General features: G+C 48.5%; 1 long non-coding RNA gene across 1 annotated transcript in view; it reads right to left on the bottom strand.

Annotated features, from left to right (window-relative positions):
* Positions 1 to 6713: 6713 nt before the first annotated feature.
* LOC141374580 (uncharacterized) overlaps positions 6714 to 9561 on the bottom strand; it is a 7587-nt gene continuing 4739 nt past the window's right edge. Inside the window, exon 3 of the long non-coding RNA XR_012381593.1 lies at positions 6714 to 6832. This is a non-coding gene — a long non-coding RNA (uncharacterized lncRNA). The remainder of the gene's footprint in view (positions 6833 to 9561) is intronic.

Consider the following 9561-nt stretch of genomic DNA (forward strand, 5'->3'; position numbering starts at 1 on the left):
TTTTTTTTTTTTTTTTTTTTTTTTTTTTTTTTGCTTCTGTTTGGTCCCACTGTCTCTCCCTCTAAATCCCCAGTTAAGCAGTCAAGTTAAACTCCTGCCTTCCTGGGAGGCCCTGAAGCTGGCAGGACCCAAGCAATACACGTACGCCTTCCCTTCCTCCCCACTCCCTCCCACCGCAACCTACCCAGCAACCCTCTGTATGGGCCACGGAGGAGAGGGGGAGCCACTGGCTGGGTAGCGGTGAGACCAGTGTGATCATCACACAGCCTATCTGCTAGCCTCCTAAAATGAATAACCGTCCGTGAGTGTTGCCGGCAAGCTTAGGCAGTGTGAGGAGTTTCAGTGGTGTATGATTTGGGGAGCTTTCTCCCTTCCCTCTCCTCCAGCCCCCCAACTAGTGGAAAAGTTGGTGAAGTGTGGTTTGGTGACTAGTCCAGGCTCTGACATGCAAAGACCTGAGCATGAAACGCAACCTGGCTATTTACTAGGTGTGTGGTCCTAGGTCTGTCTCCTGTTCTCACTTCTTCCTTGTCTGGAAAACAGGGTAGTCATAATGCTTCCTTTCCCTATTGCACAGAGATTGAGGGTACAGCAAGCAATCCTACATTCTATGTGTGTGTGGGCGGGGGGATCATGTTTGCCTAGAAGAGGCTCATTAATAATAATCTTTTAAAGATTTTATTTATTTGAGAGAATGAGAGATAGAGAGCGAGAGGGAAGAGGGTCAGAAGGAGAAGCAGACTTCCCGCTGAGCAGGGAGCCCGATGCGGGACTCGATCCCGGAACTCCAGGATCATGACCTGAGCCGAAGGTAGCCGTTTAACCAACTGAGCCACCCAGGCGCCCTCATTAATAATTATTGCCTCGAGGGGCGCCTGGGTGGCTCAGTTGGTTAAGCGACTGCCTTCGGCTCAGGTCATGATCCTGGAGTCCCGGGATCGAGTCCCACATCGGGCTCCCTGCTCGGCAGGGAGTCTGCTTCTCCCTCTGACCCTCTTCCCTCTCGTGCTCTCTGTCCCTCATTCTCTCTCTCTCAAATAAATAAATAAATCTTTAAAAAAATAATAATAATTATTGCCTCGAGAAATGAATACATGGTAGAGTTGGATCTCCTAATCAGTGACTCCCAGGCTTTAGGGGGCATCAGGATTACTTGAGGGGCTTGTTAAAACACGAGCAGCTGCGATCCAATCTACTTTTTGATTCAGTAAGCAGAGCGCGAGAATTTGCAGCTCTAACCCATTCCAGGTGATACAAGTGATTCCGGCGGCCAAACCTTGAGCACTGAATTAGCTTCAAGAAGGAACCCAGTAGCGGCTGCGGCATGAGAAAGGGCCAGCAGATGGCGCCATCATCGAACCCAGGCCTCCCCTGGGAGCTGATGGAACTGGGTCAGCTCCGGGCTCAATCTACAGAAACATAGGTTTTCCCAAGCAGGAGGGGGTGGCTCTGACCTGGAAGGCTGCTCCGTGGAGCAAAGAGAGGAAGGAAGCTTTTGGAGCCGCTTGCCTGGGGGAGGAATCCGCAGCTCGGTAGCCACCTCAGTTGCGGGTCCGTGTTGGTTTCCCTCCGCGGAGGGCTCTGATCTCTCCCTCCCAACATGTTTCTGCCCGGCCCAGCTGCCACAAGCAATGGTATCCCTCAACGCAAAGTAAAAATTCCGTCCCTTGGGAAAATCGTCTTTGGGGTTACTGAAAGGAAGTAACCCCATTTGGGACCCTTAAGAGTAAGAACATTCTTCTTAAGATTTAATTAAAAATATGCAATGGGGGGCGCCTGGGTGGCTCAGATGGTTAAGCGTCTATCTTCGGCTCAGGTCATGATCCCAGGTTCCTGGGATGGAGCCCCAGGTCGGGCTCCCTGCTCCTGGGGGAGTCCGCTTCTCTCTCTCCCTCTGCCTCTCCCCCTGCTTGTGCACTCTCTCTCTCTCTCTCTCTCAAGTGAATAAATCCTGAAAGAGAGAAAAGAGAGAAAGAGAGAGAGAGAGAAAGAAAAAGGAAGAAAGGAAGAAAGGAAGAAGAAAGGAAGAAAGGAAGAAAGGAAGAAAGGAAGAAAGGAAGAAAGGAAGAAAGAAAGAAAGAAAGAAAGAAAGAAAGAAAGAAAGAAAGAAAGAAAGAAAAGAGAATAATATGCAATGGGGTTGACAAAGCCCTTTCCCGTTTTTCTCTCTCAGTCTGGCCCCCAGTTACCTTCTCAGTGTTATCTTTCCATCACTCCCCCTAAGCATTTGCCTTAGAGAAAAGAACACGGACCACCTGCCCTGGCTGTGGGAAATTCAGGCTCCTCCTGTGTGCAACGAGGAAAACACTACCCACTTTAGAGAACTGTTAGAAGGATTACACAAAACACATGAAAAGTACCCCACACAGCGAAAGGACTCAGTACACGTCAATGAGCTCGGCAGGGAAAAGGGTTAGTCCAACAGCCAGTGACACCACCTCCTGCGGGGGAGGGGGTTGGTCTTGGCTCAGCTGCATTGCAGCCCAATGGAACTTTCTGGTACCTATACTGCCTGACACAGTAGCCACTAGCCACATGTGGCTATCAAGCCCTTGAAATGTGGCTAGAGCCACCAAAGGGCTGAATTTTAATTTTAGTTCATCGAAATGAAAAATTAGAATCGGTTTAGCAGAACCCCTTGCTGGATCACTTTGAGTTGTGAAAAGACATCCCTTAGGACTTGGCACATGGCCAAGAGAGGGGGTAAGAGGTAGCTAAATTATTCTGCCTAAAAAGGTACAGGGATTTTGGGGGGTGGGGCAAATGAAGAAGGAAGAAAGAGCTCTTGAAGGGGAAGAGGTCCAGCAGTAATGCTAGACGTTGGTGACTAAGAAAATGAGACATGTGATCAGTAATGCTCCTCAAGCGACAGAAATGGCTCAAGGGAATTATAAAAACAGGAATACCTAATAGGCAGGCTTATGTCAGTTACTGTGCTATCTGTAGCATTACTTCTCTCTTACCCCAACTCTGGAAACGTGTGCTCAACAGAACACTTGGATATGGCAGCCATTCGGGAGTGACAAGATGGCAAGACCTGGGGGTGTCCAGTGGGGATGATTTGCTACGGAAAGATGCCAACAAACTCAGGAGGGAGCAGAGAAGAGGTGAAAAAGTCAGCATAAGCAGGATCCAGGGGCCGAATCTCCAGGGACATCGCAGGGATGCTGGCGTTTCTGCCACAGAGGGAACAGAGATGTGTGACCCAATTTTAATTAAATTTTCAAGGTAATAGCCACCTCAGGAAAGTGGGAGGTCTGGAATATCCAGGCAACTGTTCAAAACATTTCCCCAGACTAACACTGCCCGGTGTGGAGAGCATCAGGCAGCAGCCATCTCTAGAAGGGCCCCATGGCAGACCTCTGGTGTGAGCGGGAAGGGGGTAGAGAGGGACAGAAGTGGCAACAACCATGTCTTGCTAAATTTAGAAAGCATAGTATCACTTTTTCCAGACCTCTCTCTCTCTCTCTCTCTCTCTCTCTCTCTCTCTGGGGTCTAACAATGAACCACTGTCCACCCGCTCCCAACTTTTGTAGTGAAATGTGAGCATGAAAGAAACAGAGAGAAAGCAAGTGAGGAGCAGCCTAGATGATGGACATCCTCCCTGTGCTCCAACACAGTGCCTCCCAGCCATGATCTGCTATGCAGTCTTGGAAGAGGAGTCCTGAATGTAATAATGTGCAATAAACATCCTCTTGCAACTGATTCAGATGAGGCCCTGTCGGCTACCCTTCCCTGCCCAGAACCTGGTGGGAAATCAAAAATGCAGCCACCTAAAACTTATTGCCACAAGAGCCGCCTGTGTGTGACCAGAAAGGCTTGGAAGCAAGGAAAAGGAGGGAACGCAGCCTTTCTGAGAGGAGGGACATCTGTTTTCCTCTTCTGTCCAAGTAGAGCCGGCCCTTCCAGCTCGAACACATGATAAACTTGTTTCATCATGGCTTTGTCCACATCACCTCCCCATCTCTGCTGCCTGTCCCCCTCACCTTATAACCCTGTTCTATATTAATCTCGATAAATTGGGCGCCCAGTGAACCTTCTGGCTTTGCTCCCAAGATCACGTAACTTCCATCAGCATGGTTGTGCAGGACAACTTCCAGGGGAGGTAGAGTAAGCAGGTAATCCCTGGTGTGATTGGAGAGTATCATATTCTTTCCAGAAGGCTCTTATTAGAATAATTAAATTACTGGGGCTGGGAGGAGGGAGGAGAATGGCAGCCTAAAGCTGACAAACTGGAAAGGAATATTCTATCAGGTTAACGAGAACTCACTGAAGAAGGGAAGCCGCCGGGTCCTCAGAGGATGTGACAGAGGAGAGTATATTTTAACAGGGGGGCAGGGTGGTGAGGTCAGGGGCAGGAGGAGGGAGGGGAGGAAGGGGAGGGAGCCAGAAAAGACAGGGTGAAGGGAGGAGTATCCAAGGAGTATGATATTTTGCATGAGAGAGCAAGGAGAATGGATTCTGGGTGTTTTAAGTTGGATCAACCTGGATTCACATTTCGGCTCAGCCATTCACAAGCTGGATGAGCCCCTTGGGAGCTCTGTGAAGGAGCTTTATTTTTCTCGTGGGTAGAAATGGCCATGGGGAATCACATGAAGTTATGTGTGTAAAGCCCACACCCCAGAAGGCACACACACACATCACTTTTGTGCAAGGCTGACCACCCTTTCTGCCTAGAAAACAAGCTAACAGCAAAGGCCAGGAGTAATTACTATGTGCCTTGGTGTAGGTCTCTACTTTCCCAGAGATGATCATGACTGTCTCAGGTTTTTTGTTTTTTTTTAAGATTTTATTTGAGAGCAAGAGAGGGAGAGATCATGAGTGGGGGGAGGGGCAGAGGCAGAGGGAGAAACAGACTTCCCACTGAGCAGGGAGCCTGATGCGGGGCTCTATCCCAGGACCACAAGATCATGACCTGAGCTGAGGCAGACGCTTAACTGACTGAGCCACCCAGTTACACCATGACTGGCTCACCTGTAATAGCCTTAAAAGGTAGAAAGTCTCTGTGGCCCTACTTATAGAGAGGCTTAGAGAGGGTGAATGAAGGGCTGTGTAGATGCCAGCAGGCTGGTGGAACCCGGATCAGAACTTTTGCATCTTCAGAGCTCTGAATCTGTGCTGGTTCTAATGGGCTTTTCTGATAAACCAGGCTCCCCCTTAAACTACGGAATGTTTAGTGCAATTAGTTGGGCAAAGAATAACATATGCACATTTGAAAGACACTGATTATGTGTCGTTAATTAGGAACTGGTTTGGGAGCCCGGTGTCTGCTCCGCATTGTGAAAGGCAGTGTCTGCAGCCGTTGGGAGAAAGAAGTGTCTGACATGGTTTTTTCCTGGTACCAAGTCAGCCAGAAGGAGGTTTGCCAGGTTCTCGAGTGCTTCTGGGCCCAGCTTAGCTGATGAAGAGACAGGAACCTGAAGTACTCTCAGGACATGGCTTGCAGATGAAGGTGGGTTCAAGTTTAGGCCGGTATGAACTGAGCTTTAAGTGCTGGGTGTGAAGAAGAGCACCATTTTCAAAGGGGCAAAATGTAGCAGGTACCCAAGTAAGGAAGCAGCATCATCAGTTACCACCATCCTTCAACAACTAACACCACCATCTACTGCAAAATTACTACAGGCTAGGAACTGTGCTGAGTGTTTTTCAGGCATGGTGTGTTAATCATGTATTCTCATTACCCCATTTTGCACCTGAGGAAACCAAAGTTCTCGTAGCAATGTTGAATAACTAGCCTACTGGTGTATAATGGAGGCATCATTTGAATCCAGGGATTTCCATCTTCAGATTATTTGCTTTTTTAAGATTTGAGAGAGAGAGTTCGAGGAGGGAGAGGGGCAGAGGGAGAAAATCTTAGACTCCCCATGGAGCACAACCCCTGCTGGATCTCACCACCCTGATATCATGCCCTGAGCTGAAATCAAGAGTCCCACGCTTAACCAACTGAGCCACCCAGGTGCCCCAGATGATTTGCTTTTTACACCTGCATTACATTATCTGTCACCAGACAAGTAATGAATACCTGGATCACCACATTGATTGGCAAGGGAGGGAGATATATTTTACGGCAGAGATATTTTGTTGAATAGGGAAGGACTATATTTACAGAAGAAGCCAAGTGAATTCCCACCACCTAAGACAGCTCTGCAAGGCTCTCTGGTCATCCTGTGTTCTTCCTAAACGCCCCTAACCAATGGAACACACAGTAAAAGTCCACAAGATTGGTTGCTATTGGTTCTGGAATGGGGTTCTTGAGTACAGCAAGAATAGAAACCAAGTCAGGGGACGCCTGGGTGGCTCAGTGGGTTGGTTAAACGTCTGCCTTTGGTTTCGGTCATGATCCCAGGGTCCATAGGATCGAGTCCTGCATCGGGCTCCTTGCTCAGTGGGGAGCCTGCTTCTCCCTCTGCCCATCCCCCTGCTTGTACCCTCTGTAACAAATAAATAAAATCTTACAAACAAAAAAAAAAACCAAGCCAGACCCAAAAGTCAAAGGCACAATTTTATCAGAGGCACAACGCAAGCCGAACGGAGACAGAACAGCAACATAGAGTAGCAGTTAAATCGACCTCCGCGAACAGAAGGGAGGTCTTGCTTATATACACAAGGTTGCCTCACCTGTTCCCACTCGGTCCAATATGCTAATAAGGAAAGGGGAATAAAAGACGCTTCACTCTGATTGGTCAGAAGGGCTTCGTCCTGACTGGTCCGCAGGGCCTCCTTCTGACTGGTCGATAAGGGCAGGCAACTCACGCAGCTCATTGGTGCTCCTTGGAGCTCGGGTCTTCTGTTGTAAGTCAGGCTTGTGGAGGGGCTGCGTCTTGGTTCTGCTCTGTTAGGAGCAGCGGTGTTAACAGTAATAGCCAACAGAAAGCCCCCCAGGTGCGCAGAGTTTTTCACCTGGGGCTTGCCTTAACTGCCTCACTATTTCAGTAACTTAGCTCAGGGCTCCCAAAGGATTTGGCTGAGCACTGGGATGGCGTCTGGTTAGGTAGAAGATAATAGTTGCCTTTAGGATAATATTATGAGCTACGGATTGAGGACTTACTATGCTCCAGGCATTGCACTCAGTGCCTTCCCTGTCTCGATAATCCTCATAAGAACCCATGACGTGGTAGTATTATGCGCATTTATCTATGATAAAACCTGAGGTTCAGAGAGTGTGAGTAGCCTGCCTGAACTCCTACAGGAAATGCTACAGCTGTGATTTAAACTCAGGTTAACGTGAAGCCAATCCCAGCCTCTTAACCCTCATGCTCTGCCATCAGCATTCTAGACAGCAAATAAATCTTGTTGGGTCGATTTGAAAAATAATTATCACCACTACCCCTCTCGTCAATAGAATTAGTGGCCTCATACATCTGAGGGTTCCCTGGCAAGTCTGAATGGCTCACAGTCCGCCCAAGAGCTCGCACCTGGAAAGAGGTCAGACAAAGCCCTCCCTAAAGCCCCAAGAGACGTCAGAGATCCCATGATTCCGTCTCCTTTCGGCGTAGGCAAGGCAGGTTCAGAGAGTCTGGAGGGCCACTCTGGCAATTATCAGAAAATCTTCTGAGGTTCTCTGAACTCTAAGAAGCACCTTTGAAGCCAAACTCCACGCTCTCCTTACACCTTACTGTCTTCTTGCTGAGACTAACAAGAAGCTGGGAGCCTCCGTGATTGGTGATTGCCCCTCCCCACCACTCCTGTCAGCGATCACGGCTTACCCTTCTAGAAAGAAGCCTCTCTTCCCACTTAACCTCACCTCAGCTCCATCTTTCCCCCAAGATTCCTTTCCTTGAACTGTGTCTTGAGATAAGAAAACTGAAAACACAGAGATTCAAATTGGAAGCTTCTTTCACCCCAGCAGGTCCCAGAAGTGTTTAATACTTGGCGTGGAGAGAGAAAAATAGATCGTGAGGCAGCCGATAAGAATAATGTTTCTTGCCAAGAGAGCCCTTATGCAAAAAGAGGAGGGGCAAGAAAAAGAGAACCTCGGTGGCGGAGACAGAAGGAGAAACAGAGGGCCTAGGGACACCCATGGAAGCGGCAGCCAGTGGGAGGTGCTGGGAGTTGGGTGGGGGGATCGCAGCGGGTAGAAGCAGGCACGTTTCGGGAGAGATCAGTGTCCCAGGGTAGCCTTGGAAATAATTACAGCTCATAGAAAATCAATCAGCAAGCTTTTACTGGGCGCTGGGGGCATAGTGGCAATGAGAAACTCAAAGACCAGGCGGTTAGCAAGGAGAGTGCAAAGTACTCCGGAGATAAAAATAGCACACTTGAAACAATTAGAGAACAATTCATGCCAAACCGACTGGTTCTGACTGGAGTGCAACAGGACTTGCCCCAGAGAAGGCCTGGGGAGCTGGAATAGTCAGCCAGGCAGGGGCAGGGAAAACTCCCTGGAGCCCCAAGTTTTAGGCATGGGATGCTTTGAGGGAAAGGGTCTCAGCCTGTGCAGTACAGCACCAGCCATCTAACCACAGCCTCGCCCTTCCAGAAGTTTCCAGTTAATAAGCAGAACACAGCGCTTGACCTGTGACAGCTTTGTTGAATAAATGAATGAAAGAACAAGTGATTTTTGTTCTTAGGCCTTGCTAGTGGACAACTGAAGAAGCAGGAGAATGGAATAGCATGGTTGCTGAAACTTGGTCTACTTACTTGGTCTAGTGTATACTTTTTGAGGTCAGGGACTATGTCCTCATTCCATAGCTGTTGAGTTCCCATGGTATAAAAAATACATGCCAGCCCTGGGGATGAGGTCTGGAGATGAACTGAATCAGACAGTCTACTAGCTTCAAGAGCTGTGCTGCTTCTGGAGCTTGGAGCCTAATTATATACACCATGCCTCAGATCAGTGGGGGTCCTTTCCTAAACACACATCCACTAAGTCAACCATTGATTCTGTAAGTAATCTGCACCTACTATGTGCCAAGCAACGTGACAGGCACTGGATGTGAGCATTAAAAGACAACATCTCTGCAAAGACTACATATGGTATGACCTTTTGGAAAAGGCAAAAACTATGGAGACAGTAAAAAGATCAGTGGTTGCCAGGGGTTAGCGGGGAGGGAGGGATGAAGAGGCAGAGCACAGAGGATTTTCTGGGCAGTAAAAATATATTGTATGATACTATCATGGTGGATGTATGTCATTATACACTTGTCCAAGGCCATAGATTGTACAACACCAAGAGCAATCCCTAATGTAAGCTGTGGACTTCAGGTGATAATGTAGTTTCATGGTTGTTGTTGCTTTTTTTTTAAGATTTTATTTATTTATTTGTCAGAGAGAGAGCACAAGCAGGAGGAACAGCAGGCAGAGGGAGAAGCAGGCTTCCTGCTGAGCAGGGAGCTCCATGCGGGACGCGATCCCGGGACCCTGGGATCATGACCTGAGCCGAAGGCAGGTGCTTAACCAACTGAGCCACCCAGGCGTCCCAGTTTCATGGTTTTAACAGTGTCCCACTCTGGGGCAGAATGTTGATAATGGAGGAGGCTCTGCATGTGTGGGACAGGGGATGTATGGGACACCTCTGTACCTTCCCCTCCATTTTACTGTGAACTTAAAAGTGTTGTAAAA

Source organism: Callorhinus ursinus, unplaced genomic scaffold (genome assembly GCF_003265705.2).
Source record: "Callorhinus ursinus isolate GAN/ISIS: 27379988/994484 unplaced genomic scaffold, GSC_fseal_2.0 scaffold19, whole genome shotgun sequence".
NCBI lineage: Eukaryota > Metazoa > Chordata > Mammalia > Carnivora > Otariidae > Callorhinus > Callorhinus ursinus.